Source organism: Capricornis sumatraensis, chromosome 19 (genome assembly GCF_032405125.1).
Source record: "Capricornis sumatraensis isolate serow.1 chromosome 19, serow.2, whole genome shotgun sequence".
NCBI classification, from domain to species: domain Eukaryota; kingdom Metazoa; phylum Chordata; class Mammalia; order Artiodactyla; family Bovidae; genus Capricornis; species Capricornis sumatraensis.
The window spans coordinates 7,939,028-7,959,410 of NC_091087.1; the positions used below are offsets into that span (position 1 = coordinate 7,939,028).

At 39.4% G+C, this 20,383-nt stretch overlaps 1 protein-coding gene across 1 annotated transcript in view; it reads right to left on the reverse strand.

Moving 5' to 3' along the window:
* Nucleotides 1–18,746, reverse strand: part of UBE3A (ubiquitin protein ligase E3A) — a 94,520-nt gene extending 75,774 nt beyond the window's left edge. Inside the window, exon 1 of the mRNA XM_068990894.1 lies at nucleotides 18,694–18,746. The gene's annotated coding sequence lies outside the window, so the exon portion shown is untranslated. The remainder of the gene's footprint in view (nucleotides 1–18,693) is intronic.
* Nucleotides 18,747–20,383: the final 1,637 nt, after the last annotated feature.

The following is a 20,383-nucleotide window of genomic DNA, read 5'->3' on the forward strand; positions in this document are numbered from 1 at the left end:
CAACTGCATACAAACTGCAACATACAATATATTCTACATATCTTGTTTTTGCTGTTTCCCTACTAAGCAAAAGTCCATCAAAACAGGAGCTTTGGTGGGTTTTGTACACTGCTGTCTCTACTAGCATCTAGAAAAATGCCCATGACACAATAGGTGCTTAAAACATATTTGCTAAATGAATGAGATAGAGATGCACATGTAACCATTCACAGGGAAAAGATTTCTATAATAAATTGCTAAGAAGCAGGGGAGGAACCAAGTTGTACAGAAAACAAATACACAAGCAATAAACAATTTGAAAATAAAATTTTAGAACTTTCATTAGTAATTCAATATCAAAAAGAATCAATGTTAGAAATATAAACAAAATACATTTCTTTCTGAACAGAAGTGTCAAATGGGTACAACGAAAACTACACAACACAAAAAATTAAAGACCTAAATAAACAGAAAGACATTCCATGTTCATGAATTGAAAAATACTAATGCAAGAAAACTCCTTAAAGACATCAAGAGATTCAACACAAATTTTATCAAAATCCTGGCTCCCCTTTTAGCAGAAATTGACAACCTAACTCTAAAATTCACACAGAAATTTAGAGAATGCAGATAGCCAAGAGAGGAGCCAAGTGTGAATATTCACATTTTTCAACTTTAAAATTTACTACAAATCTACAGCAATCAAGAATGTGTGTGAATGGCTTAAGAACAGACATAATGGATGGAAGACAATTCAGAGTCTAGAAATACACTCTTACGTTTATGGCCAACTGACTTCCAACAAGGGTGCCAAGACAATTCAATGGGAAAGAACAGGTTTTTCAACAAATGGTTTTGGGACAACAGGATATCTACATGGAAAAAAATATAGTTGGACCCTTACTTCATATAACATCATACACAAAAATTAACTCAAAACAGATGATAAACAAAAATGTAAGAACTAAGACTACAAAACTCTCAGAAGCAAACAGGTATAAATCTGCATGGCCTTGGTTAGGCAATGGTTTCTTAAATAACACCAAAGACATCAAAAGAAAAACAGTAAACTGGACTTAACTTGTATGCCTTAGAGGAAAAAAAACCCATGAAACTGAAAACACAACTTTTGGGGGGGGGGGTGGAAATACTTAGAAATCATGTATCTGATAAGGGACATGCATGCAGAACAATAAAAAGAAAAATGACCCAGTTTTAAAATAGCAAAGGATCTAAATAGATCTCCAGAGATGGATGATCAGTACAAATGTTAGTTATCTGAGCGTGCACGCGTGCTAAGTCACTTCAGTCGGGTCCAACTCTTTGTGATCCTATGGACCATATCCCACCAGGCTCCTCTGACATGGGATTTCCCAGGCAAGAATACTGGAGTGGGTTGCCATGCCCTGCTCCAGGTGGCGTTCCGATCCAGGGATTGAACCTGTGTCTCGTACATCTCTTACACTGGCAGGCAGATTCCTTACTACTAGTGTCACTTGGTAGGCTCTGTTAGTCATTTAGCAAATGCAAATCAAAATCACAGATACCTTCACATCCACAAGACAACTGGTTTGGCAGGGAAGTAATTAGAAATGAACTCTCATGCATTACTAATTCAACTGTAAAATAGTGCAGCCACTTTGGAAAAAGAGTTTGGCAGTTCCTTGAAATGTTAAACACAGTTAAGACCAAAGAGTTTCACTCCTAGTTATGTACTCAAGAAAATGAATATGTATGTCCACATAAAAGCTTATATGTGAATATTCATAACATGATTCATAATAAAAAAATGGAAACAATCCAAAATTATAGATGACTGAATAACCATGACTATGTGTATACTCATACAATGCAGTATAATGAACCTTCAGAATATCATTTAAGTAAAGGAAGCCATACACAAACATATGCATACTTTACAATTCCATTTATATGAAATATCCAGAAAAGGGAACCCACAAAGAAAGAAAGACAACTCGTGGCTGCCAGGGGCTGGTGGAAAGAATGGCGAATGACAGCTATAGGGCTTCTCTTGGGGACGATTAGAATGTTTAAAACTTATAGATGACGGTGACGGCTGCCAATTGAATATTCTAAAACCCACTATAAAGGGTAGATTTTATGGCACATGAATTATATCTCAAAAGTTGGAAATTACATAAGGTATATGGAATTATTTTTATAAACCACTACAAATACCTGTACTTACAGTTACATTTGTTTGGTATTCACCAGGTGTTGTGGTGCTTTTCTACACTTAAATTTAACAACTGTTCAGTTTTGGAATTGGCTAATAAGAAGAAAGGAAGAGGAAACTAACTGTTTTATACTTTAAAAAATACATATTACTTTTTGTATTTCCTTATTCTCAAAAATAATTCTATATACCAATATTTGACGGGATGCACAACCAACCATGAAATATTAAAGAGCTCTCTAGAAATGTTAAAGTGCTAGAAGTTCTGATTTTATTATTTACAGGAATAACCTACTATTTAGAATTGAGGCCATGCTGGCAAATCTAAGTTTTATAGAGTGACATTTATATATACAGGAGTAGAATTTCAGATCAAAATCACAGAACTGGAAGAGAACTGAACTCTCTAATGTGACCCCTGACCCTCCCCACCATATGGGTTATGTGAACATTTCCAAAAGTAAATAAACTATGCTTATTTACCTAGCTGAATAACTATAAAAGGTGAACAAAACTCATGATCTGCCAACATTAAAATGGCATCTCACCAATGTTTCATTTCAGTTCAGGTGCTCAGACACGTCTGACTCTGCGACCCCATGAATTGCAGCACGCCAGGCCTCCCTGTCCATCACCAACTCCATCACCATGGAGTTCGCTCAAACTCATGTCCATCGAGTTGGTGATGCCATCCAGCCATCTCATCCTCTGTCGTCCCTTTCTCCTCCTGCCCCCAATCCCTCCCAGCATCAGTCTTTTCCCGAAGTGTTTATTATGTGACTTATTAGCAGTGAGAGAATCTTATCTTAGTGTAGATCTCAAATGTCATTTACAGAGACCCTTAAGAAATTACCAAAATTATTTCAATTTCCTAGCTTTTAATGATAAATCACTTATTCCAGTCAAAAATTCCATATTCTGAAAACAGAAGCAAATGTGCCACACATAGTGCAAATGACTTATTATTTTGAAATTTTCATCTGCACAACTGAGTTCAATGTTATGTAGAACGTAATCTAAAATAAAACCAAAAATCACATTAGTATTCAGCACAGACAAAAAATATTCATAATGCAATATACCAGAAGAACTAAACGTAGGTGGGTTTTCCCTGAAATTATCATGAACACATATTTTCAGTTTATTACATTTCTCCTATCAAATGTAGCAACTCCTAAAATCTAAATTAAGAATAACAAAAGACCATTAGCTTCTAATTTAACTTCAAAACGCTTTCAAAATTTCACGAAATATAATTTTAAGTGAATTAGACTGTATCTATTTAAAAAACAGAAAATTGTATTTCTAAAGACCATCTCTACTTGAAGGATGTAAGATTAAACACTGAGCACATTTAATCATCTATTAATGTAGGGTAAAATACTTGACTGTAGCCTAATTACAAATTTTCTTTTGAGCAGTTATTGTAATATTTCTCTAATTGGAGGGGGAAAAATGCAATTTTGATCAATCAGTATATGAACATTCATTCATCCAACACTCACAAATGCCTGAATTTGCAATTTAAAAAAAAACTGATTTTTCTCATTGAATCTTCAATTCAAAAGAATTATTCAGTATCAGATGAGTTAAGTACTTACTGAGGAAAAGCAGAATTCAATCACCGTACCATACAAGAAAGCCCTATACTAGTAAATACAACAAGATTCTCAAGGAAGGTTCCCTGAGTAATATTTAAGCTGAGCACAAATGGATGGATAAAAATCGCTGCTGCTCTGCTGCTAAGTTGCTTCAGTTTTGTACGACTCTGTGTGACCCCATAGATGGCAGCCCACCAGGCTCCCCCGGCCCTGGGATTTTCAAGGCAAAAACACTGGAGTGGGTTGCCATTTCCTTCTCCAATGCAGGAAAGTGAAAAGTGAAAGTGAAGTCACTCAGTGGCATCCGACTCTTAGCAACCCCATGGACTGCAGCCTACCAGGCTCCTCCATCCATTGGATTTTCCAGGTAAGAGTACTGGAGTGGGGTGCCATTGCCTAGCTAACTGTATACTCAGTTCATTCAGTCGCTCAGTCATGTGCGACTCTTTGTAACCCCATGTACTGCAACACGCCAGGCTTCCCTGTCCAGCACCAACTCCCAGAGCTTGTTCAAACTCACATCCATCGAGTCAATGATGCCATGCAACCATCTCATCCTCTATCGTCCCTTTCTCCTGCTGCCTTCAGTCTTTCCCAGCATCAAGATCTTTGCCAATGAGTCAGTTCTTTGCATCAGGTGGACAAAATATTGAAGCTTCAATTTCAGCATCAGACTTTCCAATGAATATTCAGGACTGATTTCCTATAGGATGGGCTGGTTTGATCTTCTTGCTGTGCAAGGGACTCTCAAGAGTCTTCTCCAACACTATGGTTCAAAGCATCAATTCTTCAGCGCTCAGGTATCTTCATGGTCCAACTCTCACATCCACACATGACTACTGGAAAAACCACAGCTTATATGAACCTTTGTCGGTAAAGTAATGTCTGCTTTTTAATATGCTGTCTAGGTTGGTCATAGCTTTTCTTCCAAAGAGCAAGCATCTTTTAATTTTACGGCTGCAGTCACCATCTGCAGTGATTCTAGAGCCCAAGAAAATAAAGTCTGTAATTGTTTCCCTTCTTTCCCCATCTATGAGCTATGAAATGATGGGACCAGATGCCATGATCTTCATTTTTGAATGCTGAGTTTTAAACCAGCTTTTTCACGCTCCTATTCTTTCAAGAGGCTCTTTAGTTCTTCTTCACTTTCTGCCATAAGGGTGGTGTCATCTGCATATCTGAGTTTATTAATATTTCTCCCTGCAATCTTGATTCCAGCTTGTGCTTCATCCACACCAGCATTCCACACGATGTACTCTGCATATAAGTTAAATAAGCAGGGCGACAATATACAGCCTTGACGTACTCCTTTTCCTATTTGGAACCAGGCTGTTGTTCCATGTCCAGTTCTAACTGTTGCTTCTTGACCTGCATACAGGTTTCTCAGGAAGCAAGTAAGATGGTGAGGTACCCCATCTCTTGAAGAATTTTCCACAGTTTGCTGTGATCCAAAGAGTCAAAGGCTTTATCATAGTAAATGAAGCAGAAGTGGATGTTTTTCTGAAACTCTCTTGCTTTTTCAATGATCTAACTGATATTGGCAATTGGATCTGGTTCCTCTGCCTTTTCTAAATCCAGCTTGAACATCTGGAAGTTCTCAGTTCATGTACTGTTGAAGCCTGGCTTGGAGAATTTTGAGCATTACTTTGCTATCATGTGAGATGAGTGCAACTATGCAGTAGTTTGAACATTCTTTGGCATTGCCTTTCTTTGGGATTGGAATGAAAACTGACCTTTTCCAGTTTTGTGGCCACTGCTGAGTTTTCCAAATTTGCTGGCATACTGAGTGCAGAGCTTTCACAGCATTATCTTTGAGGATTTGAAATAGCTCAGCTAGTATTTCATCACCTCCACTACCTTTGTTCGTAGTGATGCTTCCTAAGGCCAACTTTATTTTGCATTCCACGATGTGTGGCTCTAGGTGAGATCAGAACATTGTCATTATCTGGGTCATGAAGATCTTTTTTGTACAGTTCTTCTGTGTATTCTTGCCACCTCTTCTTAATATCTTCTGCTTCTGTTAGATTCACAGCATTTCTGTCCTTTATTGTGCCCATCTTTGCATGAAATGTTCCCTTGGAATGTCTAATTTTCTTGAAGAGATCTCTAGTCTTTCCCATTCTATTGTTTTCCTCTATTTCTTCGCACTGATCACTGAGGAAGGCTCTCTCATCTCTCCTTGCTATTCTTTGGAAATTTGCATTCAGATTGGTATATCTTTCTTTTTCTCCTTTGCCTTTCCCTTCTCTTTTCTCAGCTATTTGTAAGGCCTCCTTGGACAACCATTTCGCCTTTTAGCATTTCTTCTCGGGAATGATTTTGATCACCACCTCCGGTACAAATCACTAACCTTCGTCCACAATTCTTCAGGCACTTTATCTATCAGATATAATAGCTTGAATCTATTTGTCAATTCTGCTGTATAATCATAAGGGATCTGATTTAGGTCATATCTGAATGGTCTAGTGGTCTTCCCTACTTTTTTCAATTGAAATCTGAATTTTCCAATAAGGAATTCATGATCTGAGCCACAGTCAGCTCCTCGTCTTGTTTTGGTGACTGTATAGCGCTTCTCCATCTTCGGCAGCAAAAAATATAATCAATCTGATTCAGTGTTGTCCATCTGTTGATGTCCATATGTTGAGCTTCTCTTGTGTTGTTTGAAGAGAGTGTTTGCTATAACCAATGCGTTCTCTTGGCAAAACTGTTAGCCTTTGCCCTGCTTCATTTTGTACTCCAAGGCCAAGCTTGCTTGTTACTCCAGGTGTCTTTTGACATCTTAATTTTTCATTCCAGTTAGTTCTAGAAGGTCTTGTAGGTTTTCATAGAACCATTCAACTTTAGCTTCTTTGGCATTAGTGGTTGGGGCAGAGAGTTGGATTACTATGAAACTGAATTATTTGCCTTGGAAATGAACAGAGATCATTCTGTCGTTTTTGAGACTGCACCTAAGTACTGCATTTCACACTCTTTTTGTTGACTATGAGAGCTACTCTACTTCTTCTAAGGGATTCTTGCCCACAGTCTAAGCAGACTGAAATGCACTGGGCAAAAGGTTTGCAACAAGGAGATTGGATAGCTCAAAAAACTGTATACAGGCCAATACTGTTAGACTGTTCTAAAAAAGGAGAATGTGAGTCAAACCTGAGGAAGCAGAGAGAATTCAGATCTCATGGGACCTTGTAGATCAATTAAGGATTCCCACTTTATTCTAAAAGCAGCAGAAAGTCACAAAATAATTTTAAACAGTAACAAAATAAGACTTGTATTTTTAAAAGATCACTGGAGAAAGAATCAGTTGCTTACAATAATCTAAAAGGGTTACAAACTATTAGTAGTGATGAGAGGTCCCCCAAGTTAATGGCTACAAAATCAACACCACCAATGATCAAATGTAATAAAAGAAAAAAATCCTAAATATGCATAGACCAAATGTCTAGGAATAAATTCAATAAAGTATAAAAAGAATTTATAAAGAAAACCGTAAAACTCACAACAAATAAATGGCAATGTATACTATGTCAATTCTCAAGTTAATACTCAATGCATTTCCCAATAATATCCCCAAAGAAACTTGATACACTGGTTTTAAATACTTATGAAATATTTTATTCCATATATATTTCATATATATTATTCCATATATATATTTCATATATATTCCATATGTATTTCATATATATTATTCCATATATATTTCATATATATTATATGTTATGGATTATGAAAGAATGAAAGTCTAAGAAAAATAATTCTGAAAATAAAAGAGTAAGTTCTGACTCACAGATTTCAAAGCTTAATATAAAGTTATTTGAAACAAAGTAATACAGTAACAGTGCTTAAAGAAAATAAAATAAAGAAATTAAAACCAAACCCAAACATCTGGTAGCTGATACAGGTGATACTAAAGAAAATAATGAGGAAAGGATCCAATGCTTAATGCTGATGCTAGTTTTTCATACAAAAAAAAAAAAACCCCAATTCCTAACTTCCCCCCAGACTGACCTAAATGCAAAAAGATAAATAACAAAAACCTCTCAATGATTAGCAGACATTAAAATTAAAATTTTAAATTAAATTTAAAAATTAAAATCCAATAAAAACAGAAATCATAAAAGACTCATGAGCTTCAATTGAAAAACTGAAATATTATATCCCAGAAGAGAATATCACAATGGATACCATTTTCTATGTTATTATTACTCTAATGACTAACCTTAACTCTCTTGGCTGCATTATAAATTAAGAATGCTGGATGAGATGATCTCCAAGATCCTTTATAACTTAAGTGTTGTATAACAGTATCTTTTTTTCCTTTTAAAACATTAATTCAGGAAACATTTAAAACACATATTAATAAACTTCATATCCATATGTCCAGCACCCAGAATTAATAACTCAGGCAAATGAAAATTAAAATGAGATATCATTTCACACCCTTCAAATCTGCAAAAATGTTAAAATCTGACAATTTCAAGTATATGCTAGGACATCAGAAAAAGTAATGTCCATATACTGCTGATAAGCATATACTGACATTTTATAGAATTTAGTGACATCTAGTAAAGTTAAAGATATTCACAATCTATTTCCCAGCAGTTTCACTTCCACGAGTCTTTCTATAAAGAAATACATGCAAAGAAATGTGTACAAATGATCACTGCAGCATTGCAACAGAAAAGGAAACAACTCAAATATCCATTAACAGTGAGACACACGTATTTGATATATTGTACAATGGAGTACTATACAGCAGTTAAACTAAACTGGAGCTACATGTATCAACATACATATGCCAAAAAATAGTAAAAAAAAAAAAAAAAACTGAAAGATACACACAATATCACTTCACAAAAATTTTAAAACACAAAATCCAATACCACATATATCATTCACAGATACAAGTACATATATAGAGTAAAAGTATAAACAAGGGTATGAAATTCAAGAACCCCAGAATCATTATTACCTTAGGTAAAGAGAGAATTAATACGACTTGGGCATGAGGTGGCTACAAGTGAATATGTAAGACTGCATTTGTTTCTCAAAGGATCAAAATTTGCATAATTTACAGTTCTGAGTGGTGACTAAATGAGTATTTGCTATATTATTTACTGTGTTTTAAATGTTTTTAATTAAAATATACATACATATTTTAAAAAGAAGAAAGTGAACATATAATATCCAAGCTGAAAATTACCTGGGAGATCACCTAATCCAACCTGTTTCCTTTATAAAAAAGAACTAAGGAAAGATGTCAGAGTAAGAAAACAAAATGAATACTATTGTAAATTATTGCCACTTTAAAAACAAGCACATACAGGAATTAGATCTTAATTGTTTGAAAGAAAACCTTAGTAGGCTAAAGAGTGATCAGCTCCAATTTCTCAAAATCTGGTGCACGCGCACACACACCCCTTCCTAAAAATGCCTTGTCAATTCAGGGCACGCATAGGCAGTGAAGTGGGTCTCTGGCCCAAGCCCAGGCGGTACTTCTAGCTCATCTTTACTTAAAAGTATTAAAAGTTCTGAAGCCTAGAGTTCATTAGTCCGAAGAGCTATCTAAAAGTAGTCCTGAACTAACTATAAGGCAGTTCATTTATCCAATACTTACAAATATCTAAAAGATTACATGAAGAAAAAAGAGACAGCAAGTATTTACTGTTCATGTCAAATTTTAAATCCATAAGTAAATAAATCATTTAATTTTAGCTGAGATATGTGACCTACCTATTTTCCAACTGAGAACCATCTATTTCTAAATTCACCCCTCCCTACCTTTCATCTATCCAAAAGATCAAAGAGGAATTTTGAGAGGGAGGGAGTAGACTGACTCTTCATTGAGTTAAGTGAAACCTAAGATTTCGCTTTTTCATTTTGAAGATAATTTGAAATATACTACGCTGGGTAATAGTTAAATTTAAAGACAAAGAAGACTTTAAATGCAGAAATCTAGTTTTATGTATATAGAAGTCTAACATCAGTTCAGCTTTTCTATTACACTTAAGTGTTCTCAATTTCAACATTATATCAACTTTTAAGAAGCAGTTCCATTTTAACAAGCACACTATACCCCTATGTTAGCTACCAATTTTATCCATTTAATTTTCTATTTTCCTTTTCTATCCTTTAAACATGTTTAATATGCCCTAGTCCATTTCGGCTGCTTATTTAACAAAATATCATAGACTGGATGGTATATAAACAACAGAAATTTATTTCTCACAGTTCTGGAGCCAGGAAGTCCAAGTTAAAGCACCAACAGATTTGATATCTGGCGAGAATCAGCTTCTTGCTTCACAGATGATGGTCTTCTGGCTATATCCTCACATGACAGAAAAAGGGAAGGAGCTCTCTGGAGTTTTTCAAAGGGCACTAATTCCATCAGAAGGGCTCCATTCTGAAAACCTTATCACCTCCCAAAGGCCTCCACCACTTAATGCCATCACAATGGCAGCAGGTTAGGAGGGGTGTTAGGATTTCCATATATGAATGGGGGGTGGGGGGTGCTACAGAAACTCTCTCATAACCACAGCAAAATGTATGAAAAATTTAATATGAATTAGGCAGCTTCACTAATTAGGAAAGCATCTCATTTCTAAAGAGCATTACATTTGGATTATCTTTAACAGCACAGTTTTCCATCATCAACACAGAATACAACTCACCTCAGAAAACTAGGAAAGAAAAATTTTATCTAATTATTCTTTGAATGAAATAGGGTTTATCAATCAGTATACATGTCAAATATAACAGCTGCTCAAAAGACACCTTTTGTTTTTAATTCTCAAAACAAAAACTTATTAGCAAAGGTAAATATTTAGTATCCTTATTCATGGCACACCAAAAGGTTATCAATATTGACAAATACACACAAGGCACAATAAACAGAATTCCTAAAAAAAAAAAAAAATAATAAGGTAATAAGCTGGAAATTAACCTGTATTTCTCCCTGTGACCTATTAGCTCTATATCAAAAACAATGCTGAGCGTCTCATCCTTTCCCTTCTGAAGAACAGAACTATGCTTTACATATAAGAGATTAAGAAAGTATTTTTTGGAAAGTATGAAGAAATTCCTGTAGTGGTATCTGCAGTACTAGAGCAATCATCTTAGAGGAAAATAACATCACTTTTACAAAGGGTGCTAGAGAGTACCAAGAAGTGACAAAATGTGACACTTATCCATACAGAGTGGTACACACATAGTCATTATTATTCTCTGTACTGTCTGTATGTTTAATTTGGAAGGAAAATTCAGGATTTACTCTGCATCACAAAGAATATAAAATAAATGAGTTAGCATAACGGCTAGATCTCACAAGGGCAATTTTTTTTTAACTGAAAAAGTTGCTTTACAGTATTGCATTGGTTTCTATCAAACATCAACATGAATCAGCCATAGGTTGACCCATGCCCCTTTTACTTGAATGTTTTAAAACAGGGTAAAAACTCATCTGCATGGGATAAATACATATACCTCCCCATTCCAGCCCTGTAGGTTGTTACAGAGCTCCTTTAGAGTTCCCTGAGTAACACAGCAAATTCCCATTGACTATGTACAATAACGTTTCCACCTTACTCTCTCAGCCACACCTCCCACCCTTTCCTTCCCCACCCTATCCTCAAGCCCCGTGGGTAAGTCTGTTCTCAACATCTGTGTTTCCATTGCTGCTCTGCAACCAGGGTCATCAGTACCATCTTTCTAGATTTCAAATACATGCTTTAGTATACAATAACTGTTTTTCCTCTTTCTGACTTACTTTACTCTGTATAATAGGCTCTAGGTTCATCTACCTCATTAGGACTGACTCAAATGTGTGCCTTTTTATGGCTGAGTAATGCAGGTCAGGAAGCAACAGTTAGAACTGGACATGGAACAACAGACTGGTTTCAAACAGGAAAACGAGTACGTCAGGGCTGTATATTGTCACCCTGCTTATTTAACTTATATGCAGGGTACATCATGAGAAACACTGGACTGGAAGAAACACAGGTGGAATCAAGATTGCTGGGAGAAATATCAAGAACCTCAGATATGCATATGACACCACCCTTATGGCAGAAAGTGAAGAGGAACTAAAAAGCCTCTTGATGAAAGTGAAAGAGGAGAGTGAAAAAGTTGGCTTAAAGCTCAGCATTCAGAAAACGAAGATCATGGCACCCAATCCCATCACTTCATGGGAAATAGATGGGGAAACAGTGAAAACAATGTCAGACTTTATTTTTGGGGCTCCAAAATCACTGCAGATGGTGATTACAGCCATGAAATTAAAAGATGCTTACTCCTTGGAAGAAAAGTTATGAACAACCTAGACAGCATATTCAAAAGAAGAGACATTACTTTGCCAACAAAGGTCCATCTAGTCAAGGCTATGGTATTTTCCTGTGGTCATGTATAGATGTGAGAGTTGGACCGTGAAGAAAGCTGAGCTCTGAAGAACTGATGCTTTTGAACTGTGGTGTTGAAGAGGACTCTTGAGAGTCCCTTCGACTGCATGGAGATCCAACCAGTCCATTCTGAAGGAGGTCAGCCCTGGGATTTCTTTGGAAGGAATGATGCTAAAGCTGAAACTCCAGTACTTTGGCCACCTCATGCGAAGAGTTGACTCATTGGAAAAGACTGATGCTGGGAGGGATTGGGGGCAGGAGGAGAAGAGGACGACAGACGATGAGATGGCTGGATGGCATCACTGACTCGATGGACGTGAGTCTGAGTGAACTCCGGGAGTTGGTGATGGACAGGGAGGCCTGGCGTGCTGCGATTCATGGGGTCGCAAAGAGTCGGACACGACTGAGCAACTGAACTGAACTGAATGTTCCATTGTATATATGCACCACAGCTTCTTTATCCATTTATCTGTTGATGGCCATCCAGGTTGCTTCCACGTCCTAGCTACTGTAAACAGGGCTGCAATGAACACTGGGTCACATGTGTCTTTTTTCAATTTTAGTTTCCTCAGCGTATATACCTAGTAGTGGGATTGCTGGGTCATATGGTTTTATTTCTAGTTTTTTAAGGAATCTCCACACTGTTCCCCTTAGTGGCTGTATCAATTCGCATTCCCACCAACAGTGCAAGTTTTCTCCATACCCACTGTAGCATTTACTGTTTGTAGATTTCTTGATGAGAGCCATTCTGACAGGTCACAGGGGCAATTCTAAGAGTACCTTCTCATGTTCAAGAGGGAGGCTGCTGTCCATGTGCCACAACTACTGAGCCTGCACACTCCAGAGCCCACACATTGTAACGAGAGAAGCCACACAGCAAAGAAGACCCAACACAATCAAACCAGAAACAAAAAAAGAGGGAAGCTGCTGAGGTCGAAGTCTATTAGAAACTTGAAATGGATAACTTGTTCCTTTTGATACAAAGAGACAAAAGTTATCAAATGAAAAATTATGGGTAAAGTACTGGCAGCATCTTCATTCAGCCTCTAGCTACATAATTCATGTGCAGCACTACTTTTCTTAAATGTGAAATTCTGAATTACTGAAATTATGTAAAAAGGCACCACCTATTAAGAACTAAAAAAGAGCTACAAGCCTACACACCACAAAGAGGTCAAAAAAAGTTTCATGTTTTATTTCTGTAACATAAAGGGATCTGTGCTTGACTAACCTCAACTGATAGCAAAGGGTACCGAAGATCAACTTCTGGAACACTATGAGAGAAAAGTCACCACAGTATCCTCCACATTGGCTAGCCAAGAGTTTCACTGAAAGAAGAGTTTTATGCTACTTGTGTAAGTGTTTAGAGCTCCTATACCGCCACCTTCGTGCTTTATTTGCGGCACAGATGCTGACTTTAATTAATGAAGTCTTACATAGGATTATCTTCTACAATCCACATATGACAGAAGATTCTAGCAGATTTTCTAAAACTGAACTTCAAGAATAATCTTATCTAGTAAGATTCTAGGAAGATTGGAATAGGAAATGGCAACCCACTCCAGGATTCTTGCCTGGAAAATTCCATGGACAGAGGAACCTTGCAGGCTTCAGTCCAAAGGGTCGCTGAGAGGAAGGAGGACAGAACCATTGAGCAAAGCACAGTAAGAGTCTGTCTCCAAAACTTTTTCTTTCAGGTCAACCTTATAATTCACTTGCTATTGTCACATCAACAAGAGAGGTCAAAAATAAAGCAAATTACAGAAGTGATTTAACAATACTATTAAGATCTGCTGTTTATTTCTAATGTATTACCAAATATAAAATAAATTCACATACTAAGTACTTCCCCAAATAATATTTCTATGGAAAAGTTAAAAATTTAAGTAGAGAAAACATGAAAATATACCAAGGTTCCAATAACCTGTCCATTACTAATCATCTTGTTTTCTCGGGCAAAAGACTAACTCAGTTATAAGGTCAGTTTGTAGTTATGAATCTACTTTTTCGAGAATGATCTCATTTGAAAATCATAACCCTCAGAGACAAAGAAAGTAACACCTTTACTTGACAGGAGAGCCAAGGCTTTGAATGCTAAATGGCTTGTTCATACCCACTAGGAAATTAGAGAAGAATGAACCACGATCTTCTGACACCAAACTTAGTGTTTCTTCCTCCACATCAATGGTTCTCCACAGCTTCTGTTCACTGAACCTGTGGAGACTCTGAAGCACTTAGAATTTCATATATAATTTTACGATGTTCACAGTCACAAGACTTAGAATCAAGCAGTAATAACTGTCAGCTAAATTTCATGTGCAAAATGTAGTGGTCAAAAAAGAAAATACTAGCCTTATTTCTTTTTCAAATAGACCTATACTTAATGATCTTCTTTTAACTTCCTATCCATAATGCTATTTACATGTTAAAGATAAGAGATAACGTAGATCAAAGCACTTTAAATGACATTTCTGAGATTAAATGAAAAGTTAGCAAAGAAATTTATCATGTATTTATTAATAAGTCATCTCATTAAAAATCTGTTTAAATAGAATCTTTAAGTATTTCAAACATCACACATTTTGAACATAGGATATAGGCTTGTATATTAACACTACTTCCACTTACTATAATTTTTCTTTATTTCCTATATTAGAAGAAAAAGTCCCATTTCCTCCAGTAACTGCTATGGTCAGAAAAGGCATCTTGTTAAAGGTTGTTTTCTACTAATATCATGTGTGTGTGCTGTCATATTGTCAACCCCATGGACTGTAGACAGCCAGCCTCCTCTGTCCATGGAATTTTCCAAGCAAGAATACTGGAGTGGGTTGCCATTTCCTATTCCAGGGCATCTTCCCAACCCGTTTCTTGGGTCTCCTGCACTGGCAGGCAGATTCTTTACCACTATGCCACTTGGGCAGTGATATTCTACTAATGGTATGATATTCTACTAATATTATAGAAAGCATGTAATTGCAAAAAGGTGGGTGAGTATTCTCAAAGCAAAGTTTAACACTCCTCCCAACAGATAGGACAAAACAGTACCATTGTGTGCAGAGTCCTAACTAGGGTCCAGAGGCTCAAAATGTGCCCTGGCTCTGCCACCTGGTGACTTTAAGAAAATCATTTTAAAGGTCTGCAATTCAATTTCCTCACGTATGAAGCAAGAATAGCCCCACTAAGGCCTACAATGGGCTTCCCTGATAGCTCAGTTGGTAAAGAATCCGCCTGCAATGCAGGAGACCCCGGTTCGATTCCTTGGTCGGGAAGATCCCCTAGAGAAAGGAAAGGCTACTCACTCCAGTATTCTGGCCTGGAGAACTCCATGGACTGTATAGTCCATGGGGTCGCAAAAAGTCGGATACAACTTAGTGACTTTCACTTTCAGGCCTACAACTCCTATGAATTTATAACCAGATGACAGAATGACAATCATCTCAGAAAAATACCAGAGTATATACAGGCCAAAGTAAGTTTATTTTCTTTATACATACATATACACACACACTCACACACTATGTGCCAGATTGGAGTGGAGGATTGCCACTGAAATATGAAGAATCTAACATGTGACAGACAGTATATAAAGGGAGGAGTGCAGCAATATTCTTTAGAATAAGAGCTGGGAGTAGGAGGCGTTGAGTCCACAGACCTGCCAAAGGATTAGAAAGGCACCCAGGAGAATGTAGGTCCATTGTGTGACAAACTTTCACAAAACATGGTGTTATGTGGAGGATGTCACTAGGACTGCGCACTTTCAAAAAAACAGAGACATAAGTCTTGTCTTTGTAGTCCTTACACCTAGCTCAGCTCAGAGTAGCCACAGTAGATGCCTAATAAATGTTAGCTAACTATTACTGATAACTAAGTCACCCACACTCTGGTAACACACTCTGGTAAACAACAGGAGTCCTTGCCCTTAAAGACTGAGTTCAAAACCAGTGAGCAAGAAAAACAATGTAGAGGATAATATGCTAGAGTCCACTGTAGATAAGGTGATTTAAAAACATTTAGAAAAACTGAGTAGGAAGACATCAAAGGATAATATTTCAATGTGCCTATGTGATGGGCATTTCACATACTTTAATCCTCACAACTCTAAATTTCACCACCCCATTTTACAGATGACAAAACTTGCAGCTCAAAATTAAGTCACTTGTCAAGTGTCAGACAACTAGGGAAAGCCAGAATCAGAAGTAGGATCTAATTCCAAAGCTATTTTCACTATCCACACCATAAGGTCTTTGGTTTTAATACTTTACATTTGTAGTGGGGAGAGAGCACGGACTGCCAAAATCACCAAAGCTTTGTTGTTCTGAATCATCATGAAAAGAGCATCTAAGACTTTACCCAGGCATTTTAACTGAAAAAAATCACTTCTGAAAATTTGTCTTCATAAAAATGAGAAAATTAATTTTTTAATAGCTGCATATGTACTTAATATCATGTTTCTACATTTTGACCTATGCAAGTACAGGTCTAAACAAAAGGGCAAAACATGACTGAAGAACATTACAAGTAATCATTTAGGAAAACAGAAACTTACTTGTAAGTACCATTTCAAGTACTCAGGTTGAAAAAAATTTAGGTTTTGATCCAAAGTTTTGGATTATTCCACTGACTGCATATTGAGAGAAACAATAAATTATTCCAAATATTTAAGGGGAAAGAGGACTGTTTTTGGAGGGGAGAGTAGAGGAGTCATTTAGAAACGATCTATAGTGTGGGGAATAAAACTGATTAAATGTTACATGTCAGAGACACCAGTTAGGTACCCAACAAACCCTGTTAAATGGACTGTGCAAGTGGGATAACAAAATATCTTCCTTTCACTTCTGACTAACTACATAAGTTATTTTTTAAAACATGGGGGAAAAAACCCTGCAAACATAACAAATATGAAAGAAAAGCAGCTCATAAAACTTGTGAAAAAGAATTACAATATTGTAATTTGTATCTCTGTGTAAAGCTAAAACTCCTCAGTAACCCAGCAATGTCAGAGGATGGTGTACATACTACTGACCACATTAATGCTAGTTAGCAAATACTGACACAGTAAGACTTTCATAGTTTACATTGTAATTTTATAAACAGACATCATTATTTCTTGAAGCCACCTCTTGTTTCTGTTCTGTCATGATTACCAGCTTAACGGGGTTCTGGTCATTCTTAGGGCTTTATCAGCACCATCATTAATATTCATTTCATTAAAAATGTGATAAGTAGCTCAGACTTACAAGCAGGATCTAATTCTAAAGTTATTTCCACTTCTTTTTATCTTCCTAAACTCTAAACTTTTTCACGTGGTTTACAAAACAATCTCTTAGGTAAGGGTACTTACTAGTCTAGAGTTGTGAGATAAAAACACTTCTCATCTTTCTTGTCCAATTCATTTGACATGATTTACTGGGTACTTCAAGTGCATTTCACCGGTAACTTTTTAAAAGATGCACTTCTGAAGTTTAGGTCATTTCCATTTCAACCTCCCTTCCGCGGCAACCGCCCCGGCAAAAATCTGGAGTAATTTCCTTTTTTCAATACTGCAGACAGTGGAATGATCCGAAATTATGGGTCATACCCGAATTCCCTTCTGATTGATGGAAGGTAACTTTGGACTATAAATCCCGTATGACATTAGTTTACGTTTTCAGCAGCACCCTAACCACTTAATAAACATAATACCAAACAGGCTTTGTAATTATTTTTTAACATGTTCACAGGATTTAAAAAAAAATTCGGACTAAATTATCTTTCAAGGATCCTAAAACTAACCAAACAGCGTCCATATTAAAATTACTTTTAACAATTTTATGGACTAAAACTAAAGCGTCTGTCGCGTTAACAGCAAAACCCTCCAACACCATTACGAGTCCCTTTTATTTTCACAACTGGAAAAAAAAGCGGGGGGGTGGTGGTGGGGGTACTTGCAGGTTTGCATTTAATGTCTCCAGCAAACCCAGTAGCTCAGGTTTAATTTCAGAATCGGATGAGTTCTGTGGACACAATTCTTGGGCTTGATTTACCACTTCATTGGCCCTCCCTCCCCAAGAGTCCACCCCCCAAAAACACCCAACCCGCCAAAGCACACGTCTAAACATTTCTTCACCCGTAAGGCCCAAACCCCGAAAACGGCGAGAATTAGAGCTCCCCTAGGGCGGAGGTGGCCGCCGACCCTTAGCCCGGGGACCCGGCCAGCGGGGCGAGCCCGCTCGGAGGAGGGCCACCTACCGACTGCCCGTACGCCCCGCCCCGGGCCCGCTCGCGTCCTCTCGGGCGACGAAACCCTCCCTCCGGCGGCGCCTAGCCAGGACTGACAGTCACGGCGGCCGCCGCGGCGGACAGAGGCCTAGTCCTGGCACCGGCCTCTCCAGACCGCGCGCCCCGCGCACCCGCCCCGGAGGCGGCGGGCGTCCCTGCCCTCGCCGGGGCCGGCCCCGCAGGGCACTCGGGCGGCCGCGGGGACAAAGGGGGCGCCGCCGGCCCGGGCCCGTCCTCCCCGGCGCAGGCCGTCCTCGGCCGCACTGACCTGTCGTCGCCCCCGCGCCTGAGCCGCGGCCCCAGCAGCAGCGGCCGCCTCTCTGGTCGTCGTCGCCCTCGCCCGCCGCCTCCGCCCGCCACCGCCTCGTTCCCTGTCGCTGCCGCCACCGCCGGCGCTCATGCGGGACCCGCGCTTCGTTCTCCGAAGTCCGAGACCGGGAAAGGGGGCGCAGCGGCCGCAGGAAGCCCCGCGCCCGTCGCCCGCCGCCGCTCCGCCGCTGTCCGTCCGCACCGGGGGTCACAGGGCCCGCCTGCGGGGCTCGGAGGAGCCGAGGGAGGCGCCGCCGCCCGCGGGTTCAGCGCCCGTCGGGAGAAGCGAAGCGCAAGTCGGCGCGGCGGCTGATGGCGAGCGCCCGAGCCGGCGGAGGGCTACGCAGAGGCGGGGTGCGCGAGCGAGCGGAGGGCGCTGTGTCGATGCTCCCGAGAAGGCGAGTCGGGCTCTAACGTCTCCTGCAGTCACCCCGAGCCGAGCGCCACCATCTTGGAAAAAACGCGGATCTCGCGGCCGCGGCGCAAGCCGGGAGGACTGGCTGGGCGGGCCGAGTATCCCGGCAGGCAGCGCGCACCGCCTGGCCCGGCGAGGGCTCCCTGCCTGGACGCAGGGGCGCGGGGCGTGGCCGGGGCGCGCGCGGGAGGGCACGGCGCTCTGCTCCGCCCAAATCGTCGGCTCCGCCCCCCTCCTGCTTGCCGTCCTCGCAGCGCAAAGGCGGCTGGGAAAGGGAAGTGGCTCTCTGGCTGCTTCTCGCAGTCCTACCGGGGTCGGTCGCCATCTTTGCAGCGAGGAGAGGGGCCAGGTCCTCTTTTAAGCCCCTGCGGTCTGTTCCCTGACAGAAAGCAGGCGGTACACTTGGGACATCCCCTGGAGCCCTCTGGAGTGTTGAAGAGCCCTGTGGGCTATCTAACCAGGGAACGTGCCCGAAGTTGGACGTTCCCGATTTTGTTGGGAATTCGCTTCCGAAATTTCGCCAAGCCGTTTTGGTAGCTGCCAAGCTCGCAGTGGGACAGAGCCCTTCATATTCTAGGTCGCCGACCCCGAGCCCTTTGTGCTCTGAGCTGCTTTTGTAAACATTGCAGTAATAGGCCGAGAGTGCGGACCAGCTTTCTTTCAAGGGACCAAGGTCATCTGCTTAGGACTTTTGCCTGCAAACGGTGTGTCACTAGCTTACGGGAAGGTAAAAGCCTGTCTCTTGCAATTTTGACATTTCGTAGGTTGTTGATAAAGAGAAAGTGGCCCCTTGATTGACCCTAGCTGGATACAGGCTAATTCTGATGTATTTGACTGAATCCATGTAAAGCCGTGCGTCTTGATTTAGGGCTCTGAAACACTAGCAAAGCTATAATGGGGTCACTAACAATTCAGTCTTAAGGTTTGCAGCTTTTGCTGCTAAGTCCATAAAACACTATGACATCCATTTTATCTAGTATTCAAACTTTGTATATCAACAGCCATACATAGTAGTGAATTTAACTGTCATTCTTAGACCATGTGTTTTATATAGTCATATGTACACACACAGACACACACACACATACCGCTTCCCAACAAAAATAGAAAAATAATCTGGTGGAGTTTTACATTATTAAGGGATAATTCACCAGGGAAGCCCATTCTGAAACAACTAATGATAAATGACAGTGTTAAGTCATGTCCAATTTTAACGTCATTCCTTATTTTTTCA